The sequence below is a fragment of the Galleria mellonella genome, unplaced genomic scaffold (assembly GCF_026898425.1).
Source record: "Galleria mellonella isolate WM207_F2 unplaced genomic scaffold, CSIRO_AGI_GalMel_v1 utg57, whole genome shotgun sequence".
NCBI lineage: Eukaryota > Metazoa > Arthropoda > Insecta > Lepidoptera > Pyralidae > Galleria > Galleria mellonella.
In genome coordinates, this window is record NW_026442119.1 from 4,759,094 (window position 1) to 4,773,297 (window position 14,204).

Sequence of the window (14,204 nt, forward strand, 5' to 3'; positions counted from 1 at the left end):
AAGCGCGACTTTTTTTATATACGACGTAGAAAGTAATAACTGTAGTTTACAGGAATGATTTATTGTAGAATACATGGTATCAACATATTTTTAAATGTTTATTGAGATACATATATATTTAAACTGGGAATTTTATTTCACTCCTAACATTTATATAGGCTTAGAGCCAAATGTATTACAGCCAAAAATACAACAGTGTAATTTGTCTAACTCTATTGTATGATATAAATACTTTAAACGTACAAACAAAGAAACATCTGGAAACATCTTTTTGGACACAATTAGAATAGCTCGAGGCTTAAAAACAAAATAAAAAACGTATCGCAAAATAGTAACTTAGGTTAATCCCTGAAACCGAAATTGTCCCTATCCTTGGCGCATACCTTAATACTATCCCGAGGCGTATAGTAAGTATCCGTGTATCTGCAAATAACGTTGAAGTATTCCATTATATTGGATCCTTGCCCGAGGCTCCAGCGCGTCCGGTACTAATAAACAAGACAATATTCCACTATACAGACTGATACTTGTGTTTGTAAGCAGTAGAGCTTTCGTATTATTATTATTTAGGCGTTAATAAATTATTTTGTGTGCACGGTAGCAATTTGGTAAGTAGGAATAAAATAATTGAATGATTTTGTTTGATAACTCTGTCTTTGATTATAATGTATAGACGTCACTTTTAAAGAAACTTAGTTACTTTCGTCAGCTTTGAATATTACTCTTCAATTCTTCCTAAGTATTATTTAGATTAAGTTATTATACTCGTATTTTATATTTAGGTCCAGTCCTTTGTTGTATTTTCATTAGATATATATATATAATAATATTAAGTCTTGTATTGAATTAAGGAAGGAGTGTTTCAGTTTAAACAAAGATTACTCCTTTATTAAATATATTAGTAATAAAATTCAGTAATGATTGTACAGAAACTTTATTAAAGTTAATAGCAAAGTCTTTGTGCAAATAACCTGATATTATTAAATGACAACGATTTAGATGAAAGGAACTTGTGAAAGTTAATATTTAATACTGTACTTTCTAGCTTATAAACTTCGCTTAACTTTTTAATAACTTATTTACTATCTATATTTCGTTTTTATTATTAAATTTTAAGAAATTCCAACAGACTGTAAAGTTATTAAAATATTTTTTATATACAAAAAGATTAGTAATGAAGCTCATAGTCCGAATGATAATAAGTTACCGCTGGCTGTATCTGTACATTCCCAGTAGCTTCATCCTTATAATATAGAGATCATACTTAATAATTTCTCTCCCATACTGACTCTTCAAAGTAGAAAAAAACATAAAGGGATAAAGAGGTTTCTTCAGGGTTGGCAACGCGCGCGTAATGCTTCTGGCATTGTAGGCGTTCATAGGCTACATAACGGTTTACCATCAGGTGGGCCGATGCTTGTTTCCACTTCAGCGGTAAAAAAAAAGACATATACTCTTTCTTGTTTCCTACAAAAGATTACAATAGTAAACTTATTATAAATACATATAATTACAAGAAATAATAACAATGAGAAAACAATAGGCGAACTTATCGCTAAAAACAATCTCTTCCAGGCAACTTTTGGATGGAGAGGAGTAATTCTAAACTCTAAAAAAAATTATTATAAACATAATAAAAAATAAAAAAAATACAAGTATAATACAGGAAGCAAATAAACAAGCTGCTTTACCGCAGAACTAGGTATATAAGATAGAGGGGTTAGTGTATCTTAGAGAGTTTTGTACAAAGTTTTTCTGTGGTGACTGTTTAATAAATGACCTACATTTTGAAGTTTGAATTCGGATATGATTTTCATATCAAATCTTCTATAGAGTAAATAGAAAGAATTCAGTGTGAAAGTCTTTATGGTTACAGACACCTTTTGCTTCGTCTATTTTAATTATTACGAAATATATATCACTATTGATTTTTATCAAACAATATTATAAATATTCATTGAAATAAATATTAATCATGAGAGAAATAGTATACTCTGTTCTGACCATGTTACTGTAATGTTTGCCACTTTCTATCAGATGGGTTGTCAGCTTGTTTGCCATCCTAAGTTGCATAAAAAATATCACGAAAACTTCAATGACAGTCTAATAAATTTTGTCACGTCTTCGCAAGCTGGTATTGACCGAAGAAAGACAAAGGATATCGATAGCAAACTACCTAGCTATTCGATTTACACATAAGCTACTACGTACAGGTGAATCTGAGCGTATCCTCAGCTCATCTCATATTGTATTCATTAGTTTCATTTGTCAGCGCCCGTTTCTTTGATGAATTATTCAGGGCTCACGCAATTTGTTTACGCTAGACGGCGAACTATTTTTGGTTAGACGTGGAAAATATATGCGATTATTCTTATATATGAACCGAATGTGTCATAATATTTTATTATTGTTTATTAACTAATGTGTATTATGTAAATGTTATTAAATTATTAACATAGTGTAATTCAAATTAGATTGATATAAAATGTATCATAATACTTTATTAAGAGGAATTATGTAACACAAATTAGAATACATTAATAATTTAATTATACAAATATTATTAAAATATTAATGTATTCTAATTTAAACTGGATTGATAAGAGTAATAATGACCGTGAATGTACATACCAAAATATCACAGAAAGTGATATCAGATTCTTTTTGTAATTGCTAATTACGAGTTTATACATATTTTATTTATTACTTTAATGTGTACTTGCAATGCAGTTTTAAGTAATAAATATTCATATCGTATAATAGTACAGGATTTATTTTTATTAATGTACCAATATTTCTAATGAAAAATAGCGCGTTTTTATATTAAAAAGGTTATGATAAAATTAATCAAGATAACTTTATTATTGTGTTGAAATTGTATTGTATAAACAACACAATTTCTGTACTATCAAAACATGTTGCGAAAGATGATAAAATAGAAGCTCGGAATAGTCCAAATAAATATAGTAAATCCTGTAGGCGTCATCCTTTTTCATCCTTTTCTGATATTTCATCAGGATATAACAAGATCGGCCAAAGGCTCCTTTGAGGAACAGGGTTAGATGGGTTTACGTGGAAACTTTTCAATAATCATTGACAAAATCCTAAAACGGACTTACTCACCTTTGTTCTCGATCTCGAATAGCGAATTGGTAGGTATATGTATATAGTTTCGGCATTGATCAGTAACTTTTGTCATCCACTTTGCCTGAATATGGAATAAAGTCTTTTAAACTTATTAAAAATATATTAAAACATAATTTTTGAAATATAATATGTATTCTTTTTTTAACAGAAATATGTTGATTAAATTGATTAATAATATGATAATTTCAATTAAATAAAACTATTAAAGTCGAATCATAACTGAAAAAAAAAATATTTTTTTTTTAACAATGTTTTATAATTTTTTTTTTTATTAAATAATTTTTGCTTTCACATACATTCTATGTTAATTTTTTTATAAGTTGAATTTATTAAAGTCGATCAAAACTGAAAATAAAAAGCGAAAAACTCTAAAAACAAATTTTATTTAAAATATAATAAGTCAGAACTTTTACCACTACACAACATATCAAAGAATCTGTCGAGCTCATAAGACGGAAAGCCATGGAGATCCCGTCTATCCGACAGAGCCTCATATAAATGTACGTGTACGGAATTTTAAGAATTCACTCTTATTTATTCACAATTCCACTATGGTAAATTTTCAAAGTAACTTATTTGTTATTTACTTATTACACAATTTGTTTCTGTAAAATATATATAAATTATTATAGCCAGCATACATACGTGGTACATAAAACATTATGATGGTAATTGATAAGAATTAATGAATTGAATATACCCAATGTTTTCTAAATGTGACCTTTTTTGTAATTACTTTTTGTATTTTTACCAAGCTTTTACTACTCGTAATCAAGAGGGAATTCACATTTACACGTTAGAACCTAAATGGATGCATACAGTTTAATTTCAGAGGAGTTTCCTCCCGCTGACGCTTAGGCTGTAGAATAAACTCTCTGATAATATTTTCCCTAGAGATTACAGTATAAGATTCTTAAAATAGGATGTATTAAGGTTTCTTCAAGCTCGGCAACGCGCACGTGACATTCCTAATGTTGCAGAATGTTGGGGGAGATGTGATTGTTAGTAATGAGGACTAGCAACTCCGTTTCTAGCAATATAGGGTATATATCAGGTCGACCTACACGCAGTTCCCCCTGGAAACTATCGTAGTTAATTTACTACTATTGATTTTGTTATGGTAGGTCAACTGATTTATTTTATCCTTAGCTACCATCTTTCACTGGTGCCCCATCAGTATATACTGATAGAGCAGGCGCGGATACCTTTATTATCATCCATTAAAAAAAGTGTTGCAAGCGTCTATAGGTTACAGTAACCATTTACCATGAAATAGGCTGTATGCTTGTTTACCACCTTCGTGATATATAATAATAAAACTTACTATTGTAATCTTTTGAACAATAAAGATATATAATACTCTTATCTATTAATCATTAAGTTCCTAGTGTACTGTTGTATGGGTATTTCGATAGGTCCTCATTTCGTCGAGCATAGTTGAATCCAAAGTAGCCTATGACCGTATCTTGGATTAATATGATTTGTTAACAGAGTTTTCCATTGCTGAAGATTTAGTTGTATATAAAACTTAGCCGTGTAGGCTTCATCATAGAATCAGTCACCCTTTCCTTTCCCATGAGTGTCGTAAGAGACGACTAAGGAGTCTTAACGATTGAGAGATGGGCACCAGCATCCCACTTAAAACATTTCCAAAGCCTGACTATGATTGCCAATCCGCCTGCCAAGCCTGACAACTACTAGCAAAACCCCCAAAGGGAGGCTTCTGTTCAATAGTGAACGGTTTAAGGCTGTTATGATTTAAATAAATAGACGATGAACATGTATAAGCCGGATCCGATCTCTCAACATTTGAAACTTTTGTAGCGGCTATTAAGCCATGATACTCTCATATTATAAGTTGTAAATGAGATTTGAATATCACAACAGTGAAAAATTACAAATGTTGACAAGAAATGAAGATATGATTCTTTAGGTCCCTCTATTAATATATTTTAATCCTTCTCGTAACTTCATAATATAAATAAAGTTATTAGTCATCGACCTAGGATCTTAGAACTTTCGAGAAATGTAATAAGCAATTATCAAGCGGCCCGTTCCGCTATTTAAACCGGTCAATAATGTGAATTCGAATTTCGAATGTCATAAAACTGTGCGCTGTAATAATGAACAGGCGGCGCGCTCACAGTTAACTATGTCGCAGTTAATATTGAGTGTGGGACTTATTGGACATTTAGCTATTTGGCCGGTCAGTCCAGTCTGAGTACATAAAGCCTGGCAAACATGGCCCATTTCGTTTGTATGTAAATTTAATTTACTGGTTCAGTTGGGTCCAAATAGACACATGCTTGTACCAACAACACTGATGTAAGAAATAGTAGTGTTGACATATGAGCTAAATAATAAAACAATCGTACTAACGCTATAAATATAAAAAAAAATATAAAGATATTTGGCTGTTTTTTAATCATGGTTATTAAATGGCTGAGCGGATTTGAATGCTTGAATTTGAATAATTTTTATGCGGTTTTTTGTTTTGTTCTTCCACGCAAGTAAAACCGTGAGTTGAAGATTGATATTATATAAATTGTATTATATCTTTATAGGGTAGATGGTAGAGGTAGGTTTTTTTCTAAATACCAAGAAACAAGAGAAGAAAAAACGTAAAGCTTTTTTGTGACTACTTTAAATTTTATTATTATATCATTTTATTTAGTAAATTCGTATATTTATAGTAAATGCTTCAAAATAGTTGGATATTAATAAATCTTAACCACGTGAAATTAAATTACAATAGTATATGGAAATGTCACATAGCCTAATGTGTCTTCATAAAACTAGAGAGTAACCTATGATAGTGTTAATATCCCTGGAAGCAAGACTTATAGGTCGTTTGCCGTTTCCACAAAATAAATGGGATGGCCGCATAGCGTTGTGCTATAAACGTATACTTGATCGCTACTTAGCTACATAAAATACGGTACTATTACTCTGTATTTATAACATAATCATTAGAAGCACTCTTGTAGATAGATTTTTATACTGTGATAAGAATTTTAATCAATCTTATCGTAGGGTAAATAAAGTTTAACGACTTTTTTTGAGAAAATACGAGTTTAAATGTTATTTAAACATATTCAATCGCTAGGGCGCTTTTTATAGCTAAATTTTAAGGCTGAAAACGGGGAAACAGATACTTCTCCTATATTCGGTGGGAGATCATGAATATTATGAAATAGATGGATGACTTTTATAAAACAATTAATATAAAAAGATACCGAGTTTGTTTTTCGAAGGAATTAATTTAAATAAACTTTTCCAAATTGAGTTATGCCCGAATATTTAGCACTGTGTTCCCTGGTATACATCGTTTAGTTAATACAAGATATCCTAGTTTGGGAGTCATGCAATTTGTTTTACTACAAACAAATCATGCAACAGTCATGCAATTTGTAATTGTTATTTGTAAATGAATACTTGATATCGATTTTTTATTACTAAGATTAACCCAAATGAAGGCCATGGAATCTAAATTTAGAATGTACAATTAATTAAGTTAGGCTTTCAAACTGCCACCATTAAACAAAGTCACGCATAAAACTGGCACGGTTATATAACAAAAACAAAATAATTGAAAAACGACTAATAGAACATTTTGTCCAAATGTTATGTTTGAAAGTCGAGTTATTCGAGTGACCGGCTAACTCGATCCGACTGTATAATATTGAATAAGTTTTAATTAAAAAGCCCTCGTCTCGCCGCCGAAGTTCAGACGCAATTAGCAGGATTGGTCCGCGACTCTACAGATCGGGACTATAGTTGAGACCGCTCATTGTCCTTTTAGTAACTATTTATTTAGACTGACGCCACAATTTCACTGTTGCATTAAAAATGTTTACACGTGTTTCAATTCTGCTAATTATAACGTGCTGTGTTACGGTTGGTACTTTGTAAATATTTAACAAAATTATTACACCAAGAAGCTGAGCTAACAGGGAGCGCGGCTTGTTAATATAATATTAATTAATTAAGCTCATATGGAGCGGGAACATAACACGAGGCGTTAACTCTAGTTATTTAGTTTCTGCTATCAAAATAACAAGACTGTAAGCATTGATTTTTAATTCTATTATTGGAAATGAGATCTCTATTCCAGTTATTGGTATAATAATTATCATCATCATCACCATATCAGCCTTGAACTGCCTACTGCTGAACATAAGTCTCGCCCTAGGGAGGGCCCTGCCAGTAGTTGCCACGCCTGGCAGGCGGATTAGCAACCGCAGTCAGACTTTAGAGATGTTTTAAGAGGAACGCTGCTGCCCATCTCTCGCTCTTCCTTAGCCGGCTCTTACGACACCCACGGGAAGGGGCCACACAAATATATATATATATATATATATATATAATTCAGCATCATCATCATCATTTTTAAGCCTGCGATAAAGCGACAGTGGTGAAACCGATTCTAAGATGCTAATTCTCTAAACTTATCACTATAACTTATATTTTAATTTGGTATTTCACGAAATTATCTTTTTATGGGTCATTATAAACTAAATTTACAATAATTTTTACTAAATGCTATTATAAAATGAGTTCATATTGATCGATAAAATATTTTTTATGATATTTTATATTATAATTTTAGAGACAGGATTAGATAAATTACGCCTCAGAATCGACCCCAGCGTGATTTTAAATAAATAAAATTTACATTTAATGATAGTAGACAATCAGTACCAATTTTTAGTAAAAGTCAATAACTGCTACAACTTTTTTTTTATTTAATAAAATTTAATGAATTTGTTTATTATATAATTTTAAAGAAAATACACTTATATTAATAATTAAGTATATTTACTTCTAAAATATAAGTACAAATTCTATAATTAATATCCGCTTTCAATACAGGTCGGTACGCCGGGCGTTGCAACCACAAGGCATCCATTATTTAGTGCGCAGTGCTAATAAGAGCTTTAGTACTAATTACTCGCCTTCAAGCTGCATGAATACTGACATTCTTCAGCGGTTGTGGTGCGTACATCGATGAGAGAATGGGTGAGCTCAAACATAATTTGCGCATAGAGCAGTAATAATTATGCCAAATCTCATGTCAGATCTCGTAACTGTGAAAATGAGTATATCTCTTTGTTAACCTCTTGCTACTGTAGATTTGTCAACCAATTATTTCGAAATTGTATATCTATATATATATTAGTAAACTATTAAAAAATGTATATTTTGCTTTTGTAATTACCAAATATGTATTAAAAAAATCCTCCAAAATTATTATAATCTATTTATAAGTATATTAACGTTTTACTGATTAATTATACCATTAAACTGTTTTATAATAATCAGAAATATTTACACTTCCTTTGTTTTATACATTAAAATGTAACTTGTAATTACAATATTACAAAATAACACGCACTTATATACTCTGGATGATACCAAAGTATACAAATTATTAAAAAATTTTATAGTAATTAAATAACTAATAGATAAGCGCGTAAAAATTAATAACTAAAATAAATCAGTGAATGGGAATTTGTTAACATAAAAATAAAATTTTTAATAGGAACAAAATACGGGACTATCATAGAAGTAAAATCTGTATAACAAAATACAGACGAAATAGTAATTTTCTCATTTTGTAATTCGCAAAATCAAGCACGTTGTTGACTATTGGTCAACCGTAACTACCAAGAATATTATTTCCATTTTATCTTGATCAAATAATAAAAGTGATCATTAGTAGGCGTTAGAATACTAGTTAAGTCATTATTTTGAGCAATTCACATACATAATCACTGTGTAACCTTTCGCGATATGTATCATAATTATATGTATCTATATTTTGATACAAAATGTAAGCACATACACTAAACAACGTTCAAGTAGTTATTAGGTAAGTATTGATTATGTTATTGTGAAAAAATTGTTTGTATAGTAAACAAGTGCAATAAAGAATATATATAAAGTCATTCTGACGATTACTTAATTTATTGTTTGAATCTAGACCTTTATTTATCATTAATCATTTGGCTTATAGATTTTTTTTTTATTAATAAAATACAAGCAGGTACATTAATATTAAATATATGCCGTAAAAACATAAACTTTTATATAAGCAAATCTACACAAATTGGAAACATTGTTTCAAGGCTATACTTACCATACTTTATTTAGAAAATATACTAATATTATATGTTCTGAATAAAATACCAGAATAATGTTATTTTTGGATTATTATTTTAAGCTTTTTGCTCTACTGATAATATAATAGCGTTTGAGAAATTTTACTTAGGCTTTAAATTAATATTGGAATATAAATTTTATGTTTTTTTTATTAAATCAACAATATGTAAAGGATATTTTCATTGCATTTTATTTAGACCCTATAAAGTTAAAAATAGTAAACTAATGCTTCTTTGACAATAATTTCTTGGAGATTTGGATAGTTATTAATTTTTTTTGTAAGGACTATTAATAAAATCCATAAAAATAAACATTCTTTACTTATTTTCTTTTTAGTAATAGTACCAGAATGTAATAAAATAAAATAATATAATATGTACTATGGGCATCATATTTTATTTTGTTATGTCCTGTCTGTAGGTGATGGTTACCATTTTCTACCGGGGGTTCATCAGCCTGTCATTTTAAGTCATTGGAAAAAGAAATTTATATTAATCTTCTTTACTGAAGCACTCTTCGTACATCAAGGGATCTTACCTTTCGGTCTTCGTCGGCTGTACTGCGGTAGTAAGCACTAGCTAACGTAAAGCAAACGAAGCCGACGCTGTAGGATCCTGAAACCTTAGGATGTTGATGAAGACATTCTTGAATAATTAAGTCCCATTTCTAGCGGATATGAATGCGTTTTCATAATTGAAGGAACCTATAAATTTTGCTATGCTTGCTATATTACTAAATGTTATAAATGTGATAGTATGTATGTTTCATACCTTAAGAAGTTAAAGAATTTTATGAATATAATAAGATGCACTAAATATTTGTGTATTACTAATATTATAAATATTTGGCAATTCAAAGCGGTAAGAATTGTATCTTGGGTACAAAGGCGGTCTTATTGCTAAGCAATCTCTTCTGGGTAACCTTTGTATAATTAGTAATTAGTCAAATAATATTTGAGCTATTTTATAACCAATAGTTAACAAAGGAAAATCCTTCACCACTAAGCGTAGTTCACTGTAAGTAGCAATTTCAACATTTCCTTCGGGATATAAAGTCGTGTGTAAATAAATAAATGAAATAAGTAAATTGTCTCGTGAACCACGTTCCCCGTGTGAGGAGTTTAACAAGAGTACATTTAATATTTTAGTGAGCGTCGCTGAGTAGCTGGGTTCCGTAGTGAGATTGAGTAATTACAGAAACTGCTAATTTTATCTTGTACTTCATCATTGCTGCATGTGTTGTGCCGTTGATACCTAACTTAAGAAATTATTATTCTCGTTCATGTACGTAATTAAATTTAAATAACTATAGAATATTTTTTTCCTGTAGATCATTATATTGATTGCATTTTATTTATTTGTTTGATCACCTGGGTGAACTTTAAAGGCTCCAAATACGCTCACCCAGGAAAGCATCAGTGCAATAATAACACATTATTTAAAACTATAATTAAAAGCAATAATATTAATAAAATTAAAATACCATACAACCATATAACATTAATAAAAATAACATTTATATCTTAACATAAATACTCTGTGATCATCTGTCGAAACTCCAGCAAGTTGGAGGCAAATACGTCTAATGTGGATACTGGCTCAAAACATCATTGAGTAGTTTCAATGCAAGAGAGAGGGGAGCTTGCTTGAACAACTCTGTTCTTCTTAATGGAACATCAAATAAATGCCGTCAAATAACATCAATAAGTAATTCAGTTTTATAGAAGTAGTTACTAGTATATATGTTTATTTTTCTTGGGAACTTATATATATTTTTTATAAGCTCTTGATTAAAGGTTATACCGCACCAATGACAGACCACATAAATGACAGATTCATTTCTTGGGTTAAGGAACTCCAAATAAATAAGAAAATAATTTGTCTATCCTATTAGACATAATTAGTAAAAATTAAAAACTATTATAATACGAATAGAATATCTTTACAAAAAAATTTGCCTTCTAAAAATTTCAAAAATTTGTTTCATATCCCTTGTTAGTGTTCACATAAGTTACACAAAAATATGCTCGTTGTATGTAAATACATAAAAATAAGGTATTCGTATGATAAAGGCACCCAGGCTAAATATAAGAGTTATTAGATTTTTTGTTCGATTTCGCTCACTCATTAAATTGAGTAACGGTAAAAAACACCTGGACTTAAAAATAGGTATGTAACTACTTCGAATGAAAATATCGCTGTCACTAAAATTAAGTAAAAAAAATAAATAAATAAATAGTGGAATTCCATATTGTTACTGAATTTAAAATTCACTATCATCGTCATCATATCAACCATTATCTGTCCACTTCTGAACATAGACCTTCCCTATAAGGGAGGGTTTTGCCAATAGTTGCCACGATTAGCAGGTGGATTGCTAACCATAGTTAGGCTTTGGTGATAATTAAAGAGATGCTGCTACCCATTCCTCGACCATTAAGTTTCCTTAGTCGCCTCTTACGATGCCTACGGGAAAGTAAGGGCCTATTTTATGCCGGAACCACACGGCGAGTCTGAAATTAAACAAATTAAATTAATTAGATACATTATTTTTATTGATTCATAGAAGACCCAATAGCGATAGCTCAAACATTAAAAATAGGTAGGTAGAGTTCTTAGATGATTTAAACATATACCTTTATGTAGTGCTTGAGTAGATATTGCAGATACTGCAAATTATATACATTGCAACCATTCCTCAGGGATTTTCCTCGAAGTAAACTTCGTTAACATGTTTATACTCACTTTATTTAATAATAATATGTACGATGAAAGCAAAATTAATGTTAATAGTTTGTCATGTCATTACTTGTTACTCTATTTTGATATGTAACAAATATAGATTATTTAAAGCGACGTATTAAGTGTTAATCTGCCCACGTCGTCGTATGGCAATTAATTTAGTTTTCATCTAACAAGCTTATTCTGTCTGCCGACGATGAATCCTGGAGGGTGCGTAGGAAACATTACGCTAATCTCACGCGTTGCCATGTCACATTTCTTGTATCTGATAATTTGTATGAATTTTTAGTGGGATATTTTGGCAGTCATTATGATAGAATGTAATCTGGTATGTATTGTTTATTACATTGAGTGTTGTTATACCATTAGCTGGGCGTTTACAAAATATAATAAATATATAATTCAACAATATCACGGGTCTTTTTTACAATAAAATTACACTTTTTAAAATGTTATTTTAATAAAATTGACCAAGTTGATATGAAAGTATAAATTTGATAATTTTAGAATGTTGTTTATAAATACAAAGTACTATCAAAACTAATTTTTTAATAAACATATCAGTTCAATACTAGTTATTAATATGTATATGTACTTGTAACTGTAACCAATTATATTTTTTGTGTATTTTTTTTTTATTTTACATAGTAAGAAAACTGAAACAATGACAGTAGAAACGTAACCTCAATTTAATAATTCTATAAAAATTAACAATATTCAATTAGAACAAGTAAATACATATATACATACAACAGTTTAGTCCCAAGTAACTCCAGATTCAGTACTCCGATAAAGTCGCGAGAATAGCTATGGCCAAAAAAGACATTAATAATAAAAAATACTTTTTACAGGCTAAGATATCAAAAGATATTAGACGGCGGCTTATCAAGACCTATATCTGAAATATAGCTCTGTATAGATGTGAAACGTGTACACTTACGCAAAAAAAAACAGACAAATTTAAAGCCTTTGAAATGTGGTGCTAAAGAATGTTAGAGAAGATTAGCTGGAAAGATCGAATTAGTAATAAAAAGATCCTACTTAAAGGTTTTTATGCACCACGGCCCACCTAAGAAAAATAATAAGCGTCACTTAATAGACATGAGCAATACCATGGACAAAAAAAGAAAAAAAATATAAAAGCTATTATGGTCAGAATGGAGAAAATGTTGGAATATTTGATACGATAGGACGAACTTATGAATATTGTAATAGAAGGTAAAATAGAAGAAAGGAAAGGAAAGGAGAGACCCAGACACAGTTACATCAGGCAAACCAAGGAAAAAGTTGGTGTCGTATCGTATTAAGAGGTGAAGTGACTCGATGAAAGTCGTTGTTAGTGGCAAGAGTTCCTCAGATAAGAGCGTCGTTCTTAAATAGGAACTGAAATAGAAAGATCTGAACTATTCATAATATAAAAATTTTTAATAAATGCCTATCTAAACGGTATACTTTCCCCACATAATATGTTGTTTACTCGATATTACCATATATGTATGTTGCTTTTAATATACAATAATACTTAGTTGAAACAAACCGTGCTGTTTCCACATTAAATACTTAATAGATGGTGCTGTTGTCGAACGAAGCAATAATTAAATTTAATCACGCGCGTAATTAAGATTTCATAATTAGGGTTAATATGCACGCATAGTGATGATATTATGACTAATTCTGTGTTTGTACTGGTTTGAAATTTAAATTCATAGGGACTATATTTCCTAGAAGATAAACTTTATTGACAAGTAATAACCTGTTTTTATATTGCTAATAATAATTACGGTAAAATGGCAACAAAACACCATGTGGTAAAAATCTCGACCAAAGATGAAAATCGAGTAAACAAAAACAATATAGGTACATAGTGATAAGAACATTTATAGAGATGAATAATATTGTGACAAATGTTGTATGAATATTTCTTTCAAAGAATTTATTATCTAATGTAATTTATTACGTTCAAATTAATAATGTGATCTCCTTTTATTTTTAATAAACACACTATTTAATAAACTTTAAAATACATAGATAGTTTAAATGGCGGACTTAACACCGTATGGCGACATCTACCAGTCGACCATAGACAGAAATAACAGAAAATATACTTGGCGACGCGACGTGATGAGCAAGTAAATACAAAAAACAATATAAAAT